The sequence below is a fragment of the Pinus tabuliformis genome, chromosome 9, assembly GCF_031772625.1.
Source record: "Pinus tabuliformis cultivar Carrire ecotype Pingquan chromosome 9, CPIR1, whole genome shotgun sequence".
Classification (NCBI taxonomy): Eukaryota; Viridiplantae; Streptophyta; class Pinopsida; order Pinales; family Pinaceae; genus Pinus; species Pinus tabuliformis.
The window spans coordinates 1,253,540,307-1,253,561,975 of NC_142307.1; positions in this window are offsets into that span (position 1 = coordinate 1,253,540,307).

Sequence of the window (21,669 nt, forward strand, 5' to 3'; positions counted from 1 at the left end):
TAAAATAATGCACCGGTGCGTTTTTATGTTATAGATGCACCGATTTTTTGCATAGGATTTTCTCTTTCTAGAAACATCGACGTGTGACAGTGAAATTATTGTAATTTTTTAAATTTGTTATTCATTGAAAAATCAACATATATCTTATAACAAGATTCATATAAATTAAAATTTGATTAGTACATTTGTATATGATCTTCAGCTTAATTTGTTATATTATCAAATTTCACATCTCTTCACTATAACATTTAATCATCCATATATTTAATCAATAGTGTAACATTTCACAGCGACATTAGATAAGACAATAGAATAAATTAAAATGTATTTTATTTTATATCAATAAGAGGCTCTTTGTCATACAAAATGGGATTGTTATTGGTAACCCCTTGTCTTTCAATTGGGACACTATGTCTATTACATTCCACAAAATGCCTGATTTTCACAGACAATTATTTCAAAAAATACAAAAAGTTGCATTGATATCCAAATAGATCATCATTCTTCTCTTGATTGTTATCATTGTTTGGGCTACCTCCATTATTTGGGTTATTTGGATAATGTTTTGTTGATTGCATCAATTGTTTTCATCTTCATGATCTTGTTCCATCTGCAAACATAAAAATAAAGTGTAACAAGTGTATTTACATTGGTAAGAATGATGAAAATTGAAATAAATAATATACGTAAATGTAAATCGAATAGCAATGTACCATAGCAATAAGTGACTCATAAAATGTGCACATGGTTTCAAAACCAAGTGGCATGCCTTGTTGCAACAAGTCTTCTACTGACAGAAGTAAAACAACCTAGATACTTATAAATTCCACAATTAATTTTTGATATGCGAACATATACTCACAACCCTTATTTAACCCAATGTTAATCAATTCTTCTAATGACTTTTCTTTGTATGTTATAACATTTTTTATGACATTCAATGATGGTTGTTGATCAGAATCGGATCATTATATTGTTTTTCATCCATCTCGATGCATTTAGAGTGGAAAAAGTGGAGGAACCAACACGGGACTGTTTTTACTCGTAGGACCCAGTTTGGCAAAACAGGGTCCAAAACCTTCTAGGAGCGTTTTGAGGCATCAAATGACGTTTTTGGGGGTAAAAAATTACCACTTAAGCATATCACATTTTCATGCTATTCTACACACATAAAGCTTTCTAACGGTGCAAGAATTGCGTTAATCGGAGTCTGTATGCAAAAGTTATGTCACTCAGAATTTGACCTTCCTATTTTCAAACCTATAGTTCAGGAGGATGTGGTGTCAGCCCCATTATTCATGGAAAAGCCTCTAGCCATGTGTTTTTGATGTAAAACACTCTAGAAGATTCTATTTTGTAACTCTAGTTAAGAGTTAATGTAGTCAAAATTAACCACTAGCAGGCTATCGAGATACGTTATAACCGGGCCACTAGGAGGTAGAGGCATTCCATTCTTTCGAGAACATTTTTTCCATATTTGAGCAAAGATAGCCAAGAGAGATCGGTGGTAGAGCACAAATAGAGGATATGTGCACTGTAGTAGCCCACATGTCACATACATTACTTCTTTGTATCTGCATCCATATTTCTAGACAGAGAAAGAGAGCGAAGCAACCTCACCTTCTAGCTAGGTTTTCTCCCAAAAGGGTTTCCCAAAGAGCATATCTTGTGTATTATGTGTGTGTGTGATTATTTTTTTGTTCTTAACTTTTCTTCTTGATTTAATTTCATATGCATGCACTAATTACATTTAAGTTTACAGATCTAGAAATTAAATAAAACTGTAATAGTGTAGAATCTCAGATTTTTAATATAATATTATCACATCCATTGTGACAAACTGTCTAGTGGAATATCCACAGTAGTTTACAGATCATTTGGTATCAGAGCAGGTTTCTTTGGGTATTTTGTGGAGATTGCAGGGATCTAGATCGGCGAGGCTGAAAATCGTAAAACCCTAATCATGGGCGACGAATTTGTAAACAAACCTCGTGATCCTGCAAAGGTGAGGTTTTTCGCGGCTCGAAGAACAAGTCGCAGATATAAACCGCAATGTAAACCTCCTCATGGTGGCCCTAAGAAATAAGATGGGGATATTTGGAGAAGAAGGGGGTTCAAATGCAGAGGACAAATCAGAAGGGGGATCAAGAGATTGGGAAGATGCAGATAACAAGCCGAAGAAAGAACCTAGAAAAGATCAACCCAGTTCGTGTACCATGAACCAATCCCTGTTTAAAGTGGATGAAAAAGTTGATATCAAGCCATACCATAGTGAGCTCAATGCTCTGAAGCGGAAACACTGGTTGCAAGAAATGGAAGTTTATTTGAGTGTCCATCAGATCGAGGAAGGGAAAAATATCTCTTTCGCGCAGCTGAAATTGGAGGGCCATGCACTAAATTGGTGGGAGAGCCACACAGAAACCTTGAGGTTGGAGGGAGAACCTCTAGTGACTAAGTGGGAGGATTTGAAAACTCTCATTAAGTCACATTTTTATCCCATTGGGTACGTGGAAGACCAATGGATCCGGTGGCATTACTTCAGGCAAAAGCTGGGCCAAAGCATGTAGGAGTACACCACAAAATTAAGAAAGATGGTTATAATGTTGGGTATCTCTCCAAAGAACCACAATGTACTCCTCAAGTATTTGGGGAGCCTGCACCGCCATCTGTGTGAGCAAGTGATGTACCTGGACGAGGCTTGTGTACAGACACAGTACCTGGAGAACATAGGCCTGAAAAGAGCGCAATCAAGTGGATCGAAGCAAAAGGAGCAACAAGACACTTCTTAGGAGAAGAATAAGAAAAAAGGGAGAAAAGATAAAAATATGACAGCCACAACACACCAGTGCAAAGATCCTAGCAACCACTACAACCACTGCAACATTGATGGCCATACAAAGGAGAAGTCTTGGAAATTTAATTTAGAGCTAAACTCGGAGAACAAGAAGAAAGATAATATGAAGAATAAGCTCATGGCCACTAATTCAAGAAACCAAGTTGAAGCAGCTCAAACATGGATGAGAAAATCGTTTGTGTGTCAGTGCAGAAGGAGGTGAATCTGAGTAGCCTTCAGCAATAGGAAGAGAAACAAATGACCAAACTCTTCCATGTAAAGATATAGGTCAAGAAGATGAAGATTGATGCTCTATTTGACTAAGGATCGCAGGAAAATCTCATTGTAGCAGATATGGTCAAGAAGTTGGGGCTGGAAGTTCGTGATCATCCAAACCCGTATCCACTCAGATGGGTACATAAGGATACAGAGCTTAAGGTAACAAAACAATGTAAAATTAGATTTGCTAACAATGTTGATTTTATTGATGAAGTAGATCTCGATGTGGTTCTCCTTGATGTATGTGGAGTCATGTTTAGGAGTCCATACATGTACATGTGTGATGCAATATTCATGAGAGCTAACTAGTACCGGCTCATCAAGGATGGAAAATCATTCATCATCAACGCACACAAAGGCAAGTCCAAAATTTCATTGGTAAGTACCAACCAAGCCAAGAAATTGATCAGTTCCAGCAAGAGGTATGTTTTATTGTTTTTAAGGGAAAATAAGTTTTTAGAAGAGTCAATAAGAGGCAAGGCATCCCTAGAGGGGTGTACTAAGAAAAAAAAACAACGATTGGAGGATTTGTTACAAGCTCACAAGGACGTCTTCCTAGAGACTAAAGGGCTACCCCCTATAAAAGAAGTGGAGCATGAGATCCATCTATTTTTAGACTCCCCATTTCCAAATATTGGGTTGTATAGGCAGTCTGTTATAGAAGCAGGTGAGGTGAAGAAACAATTGCAGTAGCTGCTAGAACAAGATATCATTCGACCGAGTACATCACCATGTGAGTCACCCATCATCATTGTGCCAAAGAAGGATGGGACTTTGCGGATGTGTATAGATTACAAGGCACTAAATAAAATCACGCTCAAGAACAGATACCCCCTACCCGGGATAGACAATCTACTAGCTTAGTGGCACAAGAAAACTATTTCACAAAACTAGACTTGAAGTCTGGATATCACCAGGTTCGAGTCAAAGAAGAAGATACATGGAAGACTGCCTTCAAAACCAGGCAAGGTTTGTATGAGTGGTTAGTTATGCCATTTGGCCTATGTAATGCACTAGCTACATTTATGAGATTAATGAATGATGTATTGTGCCATTTTATAGATTCATTTGTTATTGTCTATTTGGATGATATACTGGTATATAGTGCTACCTGGGAGGAGCATATTTCACATTTGATGCAGGTGCTGGAAACATTAAAGAAGCACCAACTGCTAGAAAATCTCAAGAAGTGTGAGTTTGCGCAGTAGTCTTTGGTGTATTTGGTATATGTGATTGGTGGAGGAGAATTGAAGATAGATCCTTTGAAGATGGAGGCCATAATGAAATGGTTAGTTCCTACTAATGTTACTGAGGTTAGGAGTTTCATTTTAGCAAAATAGTACTTGAGGAAATTCATGGCCTCGTTTTCAGCGGTAGCAACACCGCTCCATGCCATAACAGTAGGTGGCAAGAGTTTCCAATGGGGAAAAGGGTAGCAGAAGTATTTTGATGAGTTAAAGAAGAATATTAGTGAAGCACCAGTTCTGGCATTACCAAACTTGCAATGACCCTTTGAAGTGGAGATAGATGCGAGTGCGTATGCTATGGGAGTTGTCTTAATGAAAGGAGGAAGGCCCGTTTGCTACCATTCTGAAGTATTTCATGGGGATGTTCTTAACTACCCTACCTATGACAAGGAGCTCTATGCCATGGTGCAAGTTGTGAAGAAGTGGAAGCACTATCTAATGGGAAAGGAGACAATAATCCACACATATCACCACTCGTTATAGTACTTGCAGGTCCCTAATAAGATACAACATACATGACACTACAAATGGATGGGATTTTTATAGAAAATTCATTTGGTGATCAAGTATAAGAAGGGAAGCACAAACAAGTTCGACAATATGCTTTCAAGGCCACCCACATCAAAGATTACAACTTTGCAGACTCTTGTGCACATGGAGCCATTCACCCATGATGCATATAGAGAGGAATATTCATAAGACGAGGAATTCAAGGAGGTGTATCAGTAGTTGCAGAGTTAGAGTCATGTGCATGATGGAGACAACACCATTGACTACCATCTCCAGAATGGGTTACTCTACAGGTTGGATAAGATATGTGTTCCTAAAGGTGAGTGTTTGCAGTTGATTAGAGAGGCTCACACCTCCAAGGTTGCAAGGCACTTTGGTGTAGGGAAGACCATGGCTAACTTGCAGAGGTATGTGTATTAGCCCAAGATGCAAGAACAAGTAGCTAGGTTCATAAGAGGATGCATTCTTTGTTGTACTAGCAAGCCTAGAAATAGGAACAGGGTATGTATCATCACTTACCTATACCTACTCGTCCCTGGGAAAGAATTTCCATGGTCTTTATGGGAGGTTTACCGACAAATAGGAAGGGACATGACTACCTGTTCGTGGTACTTGACAGGTTCAGCAAGATGTGTGTTCTGATGCCCTGTAAAAATACCATAAGTGGACAAGAAGAAACAAACTTGTTCTTTGGACAGGTCTGGGTACACTTAACAAAGTGAAAGGGTCGAAGCGATCCATACATAGCGGGCTAGGGTTTCGCCGTTTCGGCTCTGGTTGCTGTTAGCGCCTGCGGCGGCAGGGCTACCTTGGGTTTCAGGCCGCCCCCCTACCGTATTCGCTTGGTGCTCCGACGGGCTCGCTGCACCTGGTGGGGTATCGAAGTTTCTGCGGCTCCAGTATATTGTGACGAGGCTTCAACTTCGAACACTACCCTTTCTCCTGCGGATCTTCCTCAGCGCATCTCTGGTTACGGTTTTGCCTTGAGCACTGCATTTGGGCGGCGGCGGTGTGAGACCAATCTCGGCGGCTTTCGGCTCATCTTCTGCGATTCTGTTTTAAAGCAGAGTTCCGGTTCTCGTGCTCTGTTTTTGGGCGGCGGCGGAGCTGCTTTCATTCTCTACTGATCTTCGGGGTTTTCGGCTCTCTTCGGACCCTCTATTTTGCGGGCTCCTCCTAACCAGTGCTGATCCTTGGAGCGGGAGCGGGGGCTTGTTTGGCCTTATGGGGGCGAGGTGGCTGCCCCAGCCGCCTCTGCCCCCGGACCCGAATCACCATAGCTCCTGATGGGCCCTGATGGGTTCACTTGCTGAGCTATGGGTTACTATTTTTGGTTTTTCGCTGGCTTACCTGGACAGTTATTGGAAGCGTTGAGGGATTGTGGTGTGGATCTGTCTCTACACCGATTCGTGCCGTCTCTTCAATGGCTTGTACTGGTTGGCCATGTCTTATGGCTTCTTTGGACATGGGCGGTATCTTCCTCTGGCTTCCTCTCAGCAGGAGAGTTGAGGGGGTGGGGGGTGTGGCTATCCTGGCTGCCCTTTTTCCATTTCGTGCCTCTCCTCTTTGTCTTGGCGGTCATTCGAATTTTCTGCTCTATCTACAGGAGCCTTTGTTATTTTTCTGTTTTTAGAATGTGATGGGTTGTGGTATCCTCCTGTTGAGGTTTACAGATCCATTCTTCTTGCTGCCCTGTTTTGAGGGTTTTTGAGTTATCGTTTATTTACTGTTATTATTAGTTATTAGCTTGTTGGGTAGGCGTATACTCCTGTTGGGGTTTACATACCCTGTTTCTGGATGCCCTGTCCGAGGGCTTTATCTGCATACTTCTCTGAAGTATTGGTTATTGTAAGTGGTTTTCCCACACTACAGCATATGCGTTTCTGCATCTACAACATGTAATTTTCTGAAATTAATGGAAATTACGCGCTCTTTTCTTCGAAAAAAAAAAAAAAAAAGTCTGGGTACACTTTGGGATACCAAGGAGCATCATTTCAGACAGGGATATAAGATTTCTTAGTGTATTCTGGACTACATTGTGGGAGAAGATGGACACAAAGTTGAAGAGATCTACAACATTCCATCCACAGACAGATGGGCAGACAAAAGTAGTCAATAGGACTTTGGTGAAACTTCTGAGGGGTTAAAACTAGAAGCATCTGAAGACCTGAGATGAAAATCTAGTATATATACAACATTCTTATAATAGAGCAGTCCACACTTCTACTGGAAAGTCCTCATTTGAAACTTGTTTTGGATATTTACCACCTTCACCTTTGGATATTGCATATGGGTAGCAAGGAGGAGTGAAGGAAGACATTATAGGATATGCTTTGAGGGCTGAAAAATTTATAGAGAAGATCAGGCAGATCCATTTACAAGTACAAGAAACACTGCAGAAGTCACAGGTGAAGTATAAGGCTAGGCATGATCAACACATAACAGAGAAAACATTCAAGGTGGGAGACAGAGTATGGCTACAGTTGAACAAGAAGAGGCTTCATGGGGCTAGTAAGAAAATCAAGGCTCTAAGGTATGGTCCCTTTGAGATACTAGAAAAGGTGGGTGATAATGCCTATCGACTCAATTCACCACCAGATATGCCCATTTACTCAGTTGTAAATATGGATAATTGGAAACTCTATGAGCCTTCCATGTTAGATTAGGAAGAGGAATAGGTCCTATGTTATGTGGAGGATTTGGCACCAAACGTTTAGGTAGAGTTGATAGAAGATACATTTTTGCAGAAGAGGTTCAGAACTACAAGACAAGGGAAACAAGACCTTCGGTAGATTGGATTGAATGGACAACTTCCAAGCAAAGCTAAATGGTACACCAGAGAGAAGGTGGAGGAAGAATTTCCTCACCTGATTTAGTAAAATATTTTGGGGACCAAAAGCCTCCCAAAATGGGGAGGTGTGATCCAAATTGGATCATTATATTGATTTTCATCCATCTCAATGCATTTAGAGTGGAAAAAGTGGAGGAATCAACTCACGGGACCATTTTTACTGGCAGGACCAAGTTTTGCAAAACAGGGTACGAAACATTCTGGGAGCATTCTAAGGCATCAAATGACATTTTTAGGGGGTAAAAATTTGCCTCTTGAGCACTACCCCTTTTCATGCTATTCTACACACAAATATCTTTCCAATGGCACAATAATTGCGTCAATCAGAGTCCGTATGCAAAAGTTATGCCACTCAGAAGTTGACCTTCCTATTTTCACACCTATAGTTCGGGAGGATGCCGCGTCAACCCCATTATTCATGGAAAAGGGGCTAGCCACGTGTTTGTGATGTAAAATAATCTAGAAGAGTCTATTTTGTAACTCTAGTTAAGATTTTATGTAGTCAAAATTAACCACTAGTAGGCTATCGGGTTGTATTATAACCGAGCCACTAGGAGGTAGAGGCATTCCATTCTTTCGAGAGCATTTTGTTCCATAGTTGAGAAAAGGTAACGAGGAGAGACAGGAGGTAGAGCACACAAAGAGTATCTATGCACTGTAGCATCCCATAGGCCATAGACATTACTTCTTTATATTTGCGGCCATATTTCCAGACAGAGAAAGAGAGCGAAGCGACCTCACCTTCCAACAAGGTTTTCTCCCTAAAGAGTTTCCCAGAGAGCATGTCTTGTGTATTATATGTGTGTGAGCTTGTTTTTTCATTCTCTACTTTTCCCCTTTATTTAATTTCACATGCATGCACTAATTACAGTTAATTTTACAGATCTAGAATTAAATAAAACTGTAATAGTGTAGAATCTTAGATTTTTAATATAATATTATCAGATCTGTTGTGACAAACTATCCAGTGGAATACCCGCAGCAGTTTACAGATCAGTTGTTGTAAAAAAACTTAAAATATACAAAAATGAAACCTTGAGTTGTTATAAGGAAATATTAACAATTACTCACCAACTTTGAAATCAACCATTTTCTTCCTTGTAGTCATGCTTTATGTGTTGAATGAGTTCCATCTTGTTTTCTTTTCTGCAAGAAAATACTTGAAAATTAATATTTAATGCTAAATTATTTACTTATATATACAAATTCAATGATGATTACATACATTTGAAGCAAGTTGTTATAGAGATGCCTCCTTCTGTGATGCAATTATGCCCATTTATTTGACCATCTCATTATACATTTTTTTGGACATTCATACTGACATGTTTTGCATATCAACGTGTTGATCATTTTGGATTTTTGTCATGTTTCTCAAAAAAGTAATAAACTATTTTTATAATGATATATGAAAACTAAATATAACAAAATGGATATTAATAAATGAATGGTTTGTAGTAATATATACATATAATTCTAGAAAACCATTTTAATTGGGAATACAAATTTTTGAATAGTTCTTTTTTGTTGTTGTATGTTTTTGTTATTGCAAGTCTCGCACACCTCATTGACCATTTCTCTGGAAACGCTTTCTGTAGTTTAGATATAATTTGGTTCTTAGAATCATTGGATTTATTTTTGTATTGTAAGTGAAAAGTATGTCTATACGTTTTTTTCCACTATATCCTTCATAGTTTTGTAAAAAAAAATCCCCCTTTCATTAACCTCCAACACCACTCCAGATGAGATAAGGAAAAATCCATCGTCATTTACATGTTCTATAATTTTTCTTTTCTTAGAATGACATTGATCATTTCCTTCATTGTTTCTCCCTATTGGTTTAAGACAGCTTGACCCAGGTTCAGAGTGTGTTACACACCAACAAAACCCTCAACCACTGGCCCTTTCATCAACGACTTGCAAGAAAATCGCAGTCTCACCCGAAGCGGTTATGGGATGCTGTAGAACCAGGTTTCTGAAACCAAAGGGATATGCACGTTGTTGCATCTGTGTATTTACTTATGTCTTCTACCTTCCTAGAACTTCACATACATGAATAACCTCGCAGTGATGATTAATCTTACAGAATTACTCTCATTGCATCAAATAACAGAAAATAGTATAACATGTATTCTTTCACGCAATACAGTATAAAGCGTGCATAACGATAGTGACAACAAAAAATGAACACAGAAAGATACACAATATTTTTCCAAACTTCTTCTTTATTAATACAGATCTTCACATTTACTTCTTCGATCTGCACACCTAGTTGTAGGTGGTTAGCGCACTCAATTGTAGACTCTTCTAGGCCTCCATGCACTCAACTATAGAGCCATCCCCAAAAATACAGACTTAAAAACAAAGAATAAGAGTAGTCTATGCCTCTATCATGATATGAATCAATTACAAAGTATTACATCTCCTTTAAAATATACCTCCTTACTACAAGACCATGGTCCACATACCATGGATCTGATAAAAAAATGACTAAAACCTAATACCCGTTACAAAATAAGGAGCTTTGACCCACCCTAAATCCTCTAAAACACCGCTCGATGAATAAAACTTTGCCAGCTCCACACGCTCCGCTCCTAAAAATGTGGATTCTTTGACCCAAAACTTGGACCAAGTTGGGTTGCACCCAACAAGCCCCCAACACTCACTCGTGACTTGTCCCGACTCACTCAACTTCGGTTCCCTTTATCTTCATTGCAATTCCATTGTATACTACATTATATTGTTTGACTATTTCTACCATTTGCTTCTCATGTTTTCACGTCTCTTCCAACAATGCCTTTGTGGTTGGGCCAGCAGCCTTTTGCAGTGTCTCATCTTCCCTTTTATTTAATTCTTTGATCCTATCATCCATTTCCTAAGAAATTTTGGGTGCCTCATCTTGCCATGGATGAGTCCTTGCTTGTAATACCTGCTCCTTCCTATGAAGCTCATCTATCCTCTTTTGGAGGTTCTTCCCTTCAGTAATGTTGGTGAGTCTCTGCAAGACTGATAAGATCTTTACAGCTGCTAGGATATCGTCGCGCTGCTTTTTGATTCACATGTAATTCTTCCTCGATTTTTTGGATGTTTGGATCCTCTTGCAATGAGGTCCAAATCTGCATTGTGTCATCCAATATCTTCCTGCAGTCTGCCATTGTGTCAGAGATGCCTTTCAGTGTTGCCTTAAAATAATTTTTTCTCTATTTCCGTACTTCTAGTGGCATGGTTGAGTGCAGCCTTATTTGCAGCTCTGATATCTACACTTCATAGTCAAATTTTAGCTTTTCCAATGTATTCTTTGATTCCTTGATCGTGAGGGCAAACTTCACAACCTTTTCTACTAGTGGATCCTCGTCACTGATCTTCACATCCAGGATTGTACTACAACTCTCTTGGATGGATTTTTCCAACTTCTTTTTTTGTTGAAGTGCATCATCTATGTGCTTAGCCACCTCCTCCAGTTGCTTCTTTAGTGCAACTTTCTCCTTTTCCGTTTGTGTTGTCATCGTTGAGGTTCGTTTCTCCTGCTCCTTCAGCTTAGTTGTTAAACTTTGATGGATTTCGTGCAGCATCTGAATGGGCATCACTGAAATATTTATGATGACATTCTTCCATAATTTAGCTCACTCTTTGTCCTCTAATGAGTACTAGTGAAGTTCCCCAGCTAGCACCTACACAATTCTAATGCCAAATTGCATTTCTATCCTTTGCTCTCCCTGTAGTGACTGAGCTCTTTGTTCTGGTTATTTTGTCACTTGTGGCAATGCCTTCAGCTTTGAAATTCCTTTTTGTACTTCAGTAAATATCGTTCTATATGGATCATCAATTCTATCCCAGGTCTCTATCGTGATCTCCTTGACCTTTTCTCCAATCTCGTCGATGTCCCCATCAATGAGGACAAGCATTCTATGCCCTTGGACTTAACTACCTTCTTCTTTTTCCTCTTGCCTATCACAGTTGTGTCTCTCCTTCTAACAATGAAAGGTGACTCCTCTAATAATCCTACATCACTAAGGGGTTCCTCATGCTCCTGCTTCGTTTCTTATGTTTCCACCTTTACATTCTTTCTGCTTGTACCTACATCCTGCGGGGTACCCTTCTCTATTCCAATTGATCCACCCAGTGGAGTCATCCATTCTTCCGGCCGCTGCTATACTACAGTGAGAAAATCATCTTCAGCCACTAAGTATGGAAATGGGTGCCATATCTTAGTCGGGTCCTTCGTCGTCTTCACATAAGCTCTGTGGAATTCTGTTTTGAAATATGCAATGTAACAATACTGCTTATGCAAACTAGGTGACAACTGTGGATGTTGATTCACCACCATGTGTAGATCCATTTCCATCACCACAAAGAAAATCTTATTTTTTGTTGCGCACGTCGACTCCTTAGTAAACCAGAGGGAGGCATACCTCGCTACCTCAAAAACATCCATCTCGATATATGGAAACTGAGAGTCTTATGATTCTTTGCATGTGATCAACGTGATGAGTATTAACAACCAAGCATAGTGGAATGGCTTTCCTTCTTCCTGTGCTTCCCTGCAGTCTATCAAAAATTCCTCACATAGATAGGCAACACAATTAAACTGGACTCATGCATTGCATTGTGTAGCCAAATATACTACTGCTACAGGCACCTCATTGGCCCTACACTTTCTCATTATCTTTCCTGCCAAGATGTGCATGGAAAAACACACTCCTTGGTCATCAATGGAGTTGATGTCATATCCCCGCGACTTCTTCACTAAGTTGAACTTTTCCTTCATCATTTGTGCCATCTCCTTATCCTTATTCTTTCCCACAAATTCTTTTGTGGGGTCTTTTCCCTGATGAGGCAATGCAGTGATTTTTATGATTAACATTTCATTAATCGGGATCCTTGTGCCTAGCCAAATGCATTCGTTGTGTACTAGTGCAAGGAGATATCATGAAAATATTGTATTGGTTGTGCTTTGACCGAAGTGTGGCACATTCAACATGTTCAAGAAGCCCACTCTCTACAATTTTATAGCCCACTAGAACGGTTCCAACCTCGTGACTCCACTGTCTGGGTACCGAACTTGCTTCAGATATCTACTTGGTTCAAATTGAGGGTATTTTCTTCGATCATTAAAGTCCCAATCTTCCATATTTAGTTGGGGAATCCTTCCCAACACTTCACCCTCAAATGACACTTCCTCTAGCAGCAACAGAGTGAACATGTCCAACTTTCCATCCTTGGGCTCCTTAATCGACTTGGCATTTGGTTTTCTTGGTGGCATGTAAGGTGGGAGCATAACGAGAATCTCTTCGTCCTCTATCTGCATGCGTTGAAACTCGGCCTCCTCTTCACTATCATTGATTTATTGAGGAACCTTCTGCTATATCAGTTTCTTTCCTTTCTGCATCAGCTTCTTCCCCTTATCTTCTTTGTTCTTCCTACATACTTCTACATGTGTTTTCTTCCTTGGGGATGTTTTGAGTTCCGCTGTAGAGACCTCAACTGGTCTCTTCTCCTGGTTCTTCTATGGTTTTGGTTCTATGGACACCTTCTTTCTCAGCAACCTCTAGCGTCTTGGGGACATGGGTACCTTTTTCTCCTTATCCCTCCATAATACATGCAAATCCTTTTTTTGCAAATATTCCAAAAAGTTCTTCAAAACTCCTCTCAGACATACAGTAGCTCTCTTATATGAAATTTCTCAATTTACCTACACAAAAAAGTGTCAAATGTGGCACGGGATGTGGTTTTTATAACAGATTTGAATTCCAACCTCATGATTGCTTCAAGATTTTCTCATTTAACGTATGAATGGGGCTAGATACAGTCAATTGTGCTTCATAAATGCTCTTTTTTCGCATCCCTTAATGACAATTCTCTTTTAACGATAGATTTTTCCTTCCAATGGTCATATATCTGGCAAACTTTGACAAGCCCTTCCTCATGGCACAGTCACATTTTCTTTGTTTCAGTTCCTTCACACTTCGTCATATTCCTGAATATCGTGTAGTAATCGTCCTTCGGTGAAGTCCCTTTCTGCAAAGTAGTTTATAGTCTCGTGTCCACTTTCAATTGCAGGCGGCACCAAGACTTGCTTCCCTTCAAATTTTTTGTGTGACGTTCCAGCGATAATGTCGCCCTTGTATATCTTCAATCTAATACCATTCACTCATCTGGGAATTGGCTAACCATTCAACTTCACGAGCTAAACTACATCACCATCAGAGATGTGCTTGATGATATATGGTCCTAACGAATGTGTTTCAAATTTTCCTGGGAACTTTGTGAATTTGTTGTCATATAATAATATCATATCTCCTTCTTTGAATGTCTTCTTCTTGATGTGCCTATCATGCCAGGCTTTCTCCTTTTCTTTCTATACTTGCTGATGGAATCACGCTACAAACCTGTCTTCTTCTAGAGCTAGTATCTGTGACATTCTTTCCTTCATAATGTCAGGGCCTGCCATATTTGTGACAACTGCAATTATCAAATTTGGAATAATGCATTCCATAGGCATAACTACCTCTTGTCCATATACCAACCTAAATGTTCGCCCAGTCAATTTCTTGCATGTTTCTTTATATGCCCACAATACCGTTGGAATTCTCAAATCCCAGTCATCTATGTTCACATTACATACCTTGGTCAATGCATTCTTCATAATCTTATTGAAATCTTCTATTGTTCCATTTGCCTAAGGATGATAAGGATTTCTCTTCTGGTGATAAACCTAGAATTCCTCAGTTAGCGCCTCAATAGTCTTGTTCAAGAAATGTGTTCCTTGGTCACTCATCAAGATCTTCGGACAACCAAACTTGGACAATATATATTTAACTATGAACTTTGCAACTGTTTTCACATTGCAATCCTTCATCGGTTGTGACCCAGCCCATCTTATCAAATAATCAGTTGCGGTGATTATATACCTCACACTAGTCTTATTTCCTAGTGGACTCATAGGTCCAGCAAAGTCAATCGCCCATTTTCCAAAAACTTGCAAAGTTACCTGTGGTAATAGTGGCATCTCGTCTCTTCTAGATGGCTTTCCTATTCTTTGACATACATCGCATCCTTGAAATAATTGTTTGCATCCTTATGTACTATGGGCCACCATAACCTAGGTCTCAAGATCTTTTGTGTAGTGGCTTTTCCTACATAGTGCCCTCCTACGACTCCTCCATGATCTTCTCTCAGAATACTCTGTCGTTCATGTTCAGGGATGTATCTGTGTAGTACTTCATCCAGTCCCATTTTATACAAGTGTCCAGCAATCAATGAGAAATTAGTTACTCGAACGACCAACTCCTTCTTTTGCTTCATACTGTCCTCCGCAGGTGCCATTCCTGTGGTCATAAACTGAATAATATACATGAAGCGATCATTTGCAACTTTAATTGCGAATAGTTGTGCATCAGGCAGTTATCTTTGATATTTGTGGGTTCATCTCCTGTCTCTATTCTTGATAGATGATCGGGTCCAGCATTCAATTTCCTTGCCTTTACTATAACTTTGAAATCATATTCCTGGAATAATAATAACCATTGACAGATCTTCCCTCCTAGAACAGGCTTATTCACCAAATATTTCGGCGTAGAGTGATCAATGAACATTTTGAAATGCGCCCCCAACCAGTAGTGCCTAAATGTTTGTAATGCATACACCATAGCTATTCCCTCTCTTTCTATCATGCTATAGTTATTTTCCATGTTAGACAGTTTCCTACTTGAAAATGTTATGGGGTGATCAATTTCCCCTCCTCTTGGCTGTGATAGCACTACACCCAATGCTATGCAAGATGCATCAACATGTACATGGAATTCCTTCTTCTAGTTTGGGAAAACTAGAATAGGCGCAGTTACCATCTTCTCTTTCAGTACATCCAATCTTTTTTGGCACTCTTTGCTCCATTAAAAAGTCTCATCTTTCTTCATCAATTTATCCATTGGTGTAGTTATCTGTGTGTGCCCCTTTATAAACTTCCTATAGTAGCCAATGTGTCCCAATGTGGTGTGCAGTTGTCTCACTGTTTTTGGCACTGGCAGGTTCACAATAACTGAGATCTTCACAAGATCTACCATTAATCCTTGTTGGTAGACTATATGTCCCAGTAGTATTCCAAATGGTGCACAAAAGATGCACTTCTTCAAGTTCAATGAGATCGGGTGCTCCCTACACATATCCAACATCAACCTTAAGCTTGACACGTGCTTCTTTAAGAGACCAAAGACTCTCCAATTGTTGAAGTATACTTCCAAAAACTTATGTATATATTCTTTGAAATCCACAATTACAACTCTCGGAAATATAGTAGGTTCATTTTTTAATCCAAAAGTCATCATTGTGTACTGATAAGAGCCCCACCCTATCGCAAAAGTCATTTTATATCTATCCTCTGGTGCAATTCTAATATGATGGTACCTTGAAAAGCCATTGGTGAAACAATAGGCCTCCTGTCCTCCTACATTGTCCAATACATCATTTGTAAATGGTGTAGGGAAGGGGTCATGTAGGCATGCAACATTCAATTTTCTTAAGTCAACACAAATTCTGATTTCCCCTTTTGCCTTCTTTTCTTGCACCACCATGGGACTTACCCATTCAGACTATTCGACAAGTTCAATTATCCTAGCTATTAACATTTTGTTTAATTCTTCTTTCACCTTCTCCTTATATTTTAGATTCAGTCTATAAGGTCTTTGCTTGACAGGCTTCACATCCATCTTCAGAGGAATCCTCATGACTCCCAAATTTCCTAATATGGCCTTCATATATGAAAACTGAGTAGGGAACAACTCTTGATATTCATTGAAGAGATATGTTATCTTGCTTATTGTGTCTTCATCCCATTAATCTCCTATTGTTGTGTACTTTGGTTCAGCCTTTGACCCTATATTTACCTTCCTCGTCTTCAGTGGCTTCGCTATATCAATCATCTCTATCTCAGGTCCATTTACTTCACGATGACCTTTTGACTCTTTGATGTCAATTTTGCGAGGATCTTCATCCTCTTCCGCAATGATATTATATAATTCCATTACAATACAGATCTACGAAGCCCAATCAAGTTTCTATATAACTAGAACTTCATTTTCAAAAATCTTCTTCTTAACTATATTCAGAGATGCATCTATATGTGAAAAATCATCTTCAAATCTAAATGTCATTATGAATCCATCAACCATGTCTGCCCAGCTAGCAATACCATGTCGAAGCTCAGTTTCTAGATACCAATTCTAAGGAATTGTCTCCAAGGTATGGATGAAGCCATGCACCCATTCTTCTCGCAGAATTTCTCCCCAAGCTACCATACAGAGATGTATGTGGTCTCTAGGATCATTCTAGCCATCATACTTTTCCACGAGCTTTGTTTCTACTTGTCCAAATCTTACCCACATCAACCTTCTACATTTTTTCCAATATCCTATATTCTTCTTATGAGTATCCCACCATTTAGCAGGAATAGCCCTTAGTGCTTGATCCAGAGCTAACAGTCTCTAACATTCAGGTACCCATCTTTCATAATATCTAAATAAAGTATTTACATCACCCAAACCATCATATAAAGGTAAATCACATACCTCAGCTGTCATACAATGCACTACTTTAGTGATCCTTGCACATCACCTTGTAGACACTTCATGCAACTTGTTCTGCCAGTTTTCCAATTCCTCTTCTGAATCTGAAGTGCAAGAACTATCTTTCTCCCAAGTCATTTTTCCATCTGTAGTAGGGTTGATCCATTCTTCTTCTTTTGTTGTTATCTGATAAATGTTGTTGATGTCATCTGTGTTGTATTCTTCTCTGACATGTTCAGTATATCTCGCTCCCTTCGATGGATCTAATGGCACAATAACTCTCATATTATTTCTTTCAAATATCATTTTCCTTTTCTTCAAGTTAATTATAGCCATGTTATCAAATTCCCAATCCAATCCAAGAAACACGGGGTAGGGATTACTGTCATCCACAATCTCAATCACTTCGAAGTCAGTGGTAGTGCGCACTCCATCAATGTCTACTGTGATTCCTGACAATCTTCCTAGAGGGATGATATTCTGTTGATTCGCCATCTTCAGCTGGATAGTTGACCATTGCAACTTCGGCTTACCCATCAATTCCCAAGTTTTCTTCGATAAGACATTGGCATCAGATCCTAGATCCAAGATAACCTGATCCATGTCATATTCCCTAATTTGCATTGTAAGCCTCATTTCCTTCCTAGTTCGCTTCTTTTGTCTATGCAAATTATTCACTGCACACATCTCACTCTGCAATACTTCTTTAGGAGCACAAGAATATATAAATTCCTGCAATCCGTATATGACCTTATGATTCATTAATAACTTCATTCATGTATGTAGAAAAGACTTCAAAATATTTGGATCCACATCTTGTGTCACAACCAGTACTATCTCGCAGTTATCCTTTTGAGTTAGTTGCGCGGTAGAGGTCGAGGCTCCATCATCCATAAAGCTTCACCTCACCTCCATGAATACTTTCTTTTCCTTCAAGATATAAAATGCAAGATCTTTTTTAGTAGTTTTTCTTACCCATGTAGGTTCAACTTCCTTTTTCCCATTGGCTTTATCATTTCCAATCGTAGCTCCACTTCTCGTTACAATAGCAATGTGCGGTTAATCTTCCCTTGGCTCAGTTGTAATCATTTGGATATTTGTTTTTGGCTGTCGGTTTCTTTTCTCTTGCATCTTCACAATAAGGACGGGGCATTCTTCTATCACATGATCAAAATACTTATAGTAACTGCAGGTTTTCATAGGGTTTTGACAGTCTCTTGTGAAGTGCCCAACTTGTCCACAGTTGTAATAGATAATCTGGCCACGTCCTCAACCAGCTCCTCCTCCTCCTCCTCCTCCTCATCCTTGAAATCCTCCTCGACCAACATGCTGTAATTTCTCCTCATGTGTATGTCTTTCAACTTGTAGTCTATAACTATTAGCAGTGCGTTCCATCATTAAGTCATAACTTCGGCAATTTTTCTCATCATTTCCTACCGATCTACAAAAGTTACAAAAAACTTCTTCGGGGTCTGTACATACTTCTGTAATAGGTAGCAATCTTTAGAGTGATGTTGGCCTCTCATTCTACAAATCTCGCACCAAAGACCTGGGTTTACTGGGTTAGGCGCTCCACTTACAATAGAATTTTTGAACACAGGCCATTGATCCTTATAATGACCCTTTGCTTTGAATTTTGTACACCATACTTATGATCTGGTCTCTTTACCCTTCTTAAGGTCCTGAAATTCCAAGGTCAGACTGGCTAACTAACACTATATCTACTATACTCCTCTGTGAGTATCCCTAATTGGTGAAGTTTCCACTTCATCGCAATCTGCAATGCTTTAGCTTGATTCATGATCTTCTGTTGTGTCAATGGTAACCTAATATGTGGTAGTAGTGTGACTATGAACCATTATTTATGCTATTGTGGGGGTATATTAAAGCTCAATTGACCCATCAACACTTGGAATCGGTGATCCAACTCCCACACAGATTTAGTTGTTGTCTGTTTGATTTCTTTCAGCTCTGTGATGCACTGTGATTCTGATTTCGGCTTGTTGAATTCTGACACCAATGGTTTCTTATTTTCATCCAACGAAGTAGTTGAGTTAGACATAGAATACTTCATATACCAGGTTAGTTCTCTTTATCGCAGCGACGTGACAAGCTATGCCTTATTCACTCCATCATTAGTGATATTTCTTGTTGTCCATACTGCATCACTACAAACCAAAACTGATCAGGATCCTTTGATTTGAGTCCTTTGAAAATGGGTAGCTTAATGTCGTCAACCATGTTTCTTCTCGGGGGGCTAGGTGGAGGGGGAGGAGGTGGGGGTGGGGATGGGGGTGGCGGTGGGGGTGGAGGGGAATTATCAGGAGGGGGATGGGGTGTACTGGGTGTGGATGGATGAGGAATCCCAAAGAAACCTTGATTCTTCTTAGCTCCTGACTTCGGCATGCCTTCACGATGGGCAGGGGAGTGTCATGGGGTTGTAGGGTTACTTCTTTCTTCTTCACTCTCAGATCCTCCTAACAGGGGGCTATAGCTAGTTTCAATAAAATTCTTTAGATTTGTTCTGTATCGTTTTCCACTTCGAGTAGACTCTAGTTTAGGATTATTTCCTTTTTTCCCAAACATTAATTAGACTTCATTCACAAAATCCCTTTTTCTCACAATAACATCTTAATCTAGAGATTAAAATTCTTAATAACTTACCTTGTGGTCCTTTGAAAAATATTTGTTCAGCTTCACTATAGGACATGATTGCATCTATTGCGACCTTAGTGATAAATCCTCCCAAAATGCTATCAATCTAGAAATCAACATCCCTAGAGATATTGTTACTAATGTTCTTGAGTTGTCGTATAAATTTAGGATTTAACTCCTTAGGTTCATCATTCTTGAAAGAGTCTTATGATTGGTCAATTTCGATACCCACTTGTGCAATTCAAGTGGAAAGAACCAAAGAAGATTTTGTATTGCTCTTCGAAGATATACTTCTACAACCAGTCTTATGTTGATAATCGAGGGAATCTGTTTTCTTTTTCCACAAATTTTCTTTCTTTTTGTTCAACCCACTCTTGGATTTCGTTCTTTGATGGGCGCATAAACATATCCCTTAAGCAGATCCCATTCCCAACAATGGAACCATTTGTTGGTTTAAGGGGGCTTGACCGAGGTCCAGAATGTGATGCACACCAAGAAAACCCTCAACCACTAGCCCTTTTGGTAATGACCTACAAGCATATCGCAATCTCACCAGAAGCAGTTATGGGAGGCTACAGAACCAGGTTTCCGCAACCAGAGGGATATGCGCGCTCTTGCGTCCGTGTATTTACTTATTTTTTCTACCTTCCTAAAACTTCACATACATGAATAACCTCGTGCTAGTGATTAATATTACAAAATTACTCTCATCGCATCAAATAACAAAAAACAATATAACATGTATTCTTTCGCGCAATTCAGTGCAAAGCATGCATAATGATAATGGCAACAATAGAAAATGAACACATAAAGATACATAGTATTTTGCCAAACTTCTTCTTTATTAATATAGATCTTCAATACATATACTTCTTCGACCTGCACACCTAGCTACAGGTGGTCTGCGCACTCAGCTGCAGACTCTTCCAGGTCTCTGCGCACTCAGTTGCAGAGCCTTCCCAAAAAACGCAGACTCAAAAACAGATAATATGAACAGTCTATGCCTCTATCATGATATGACTCGATTACAAAGTATTACATCTCCTTTAATTTTACCTCCTTACAATAATACCACGATCCACATACCATGGATCTAACAAAACAATGACTAAAACCCAATACCCGTTACAAAATAAGGAGCTTTAACCAACCCTAAAGCCCCTAAAACACAACACAATGAATAAAACTTTGTTAGCTCTGCTCCTCAAAATGCAGAGTCTTTGACCCAAATCTTAGACCAAGTTGGGTTGCACCCAACACTCCCTGCAGAACATTAAACATATATGATTTAATAGTTTGTTTGAAACATGTTATCTAATATTCTTAAGTATATTATTAATGAAAATTCAAAAAAAAAACTTATATTGAATAGTATTTTTTGATTCACTCGATTCATCATTCTACAATTTTTCTATCATCCTTTACTCTCTTTTGCACTTAGATTAGAAATAATCTTATCGACCTTCTTCATTTTATGGCTCTACATGACACACATCAACCAAAGCATAATAGTTAAACTTACATGTAATTCAGACATATTAATTTTGTAAAGAGTTTACAAAGAACTTGTCTTCTCTGCTTTTTTTGATGTGTTATCATTATGTCGATCAGTATTTTTTTAATTGACACCTTCTGAGATGTGTTTTTATCAATATATAACATGTACCATTCAATACAGAAACCATTAAATATATTTTACAAATAAATAAAAAAAAAATTAAGACAAAAAAAAAT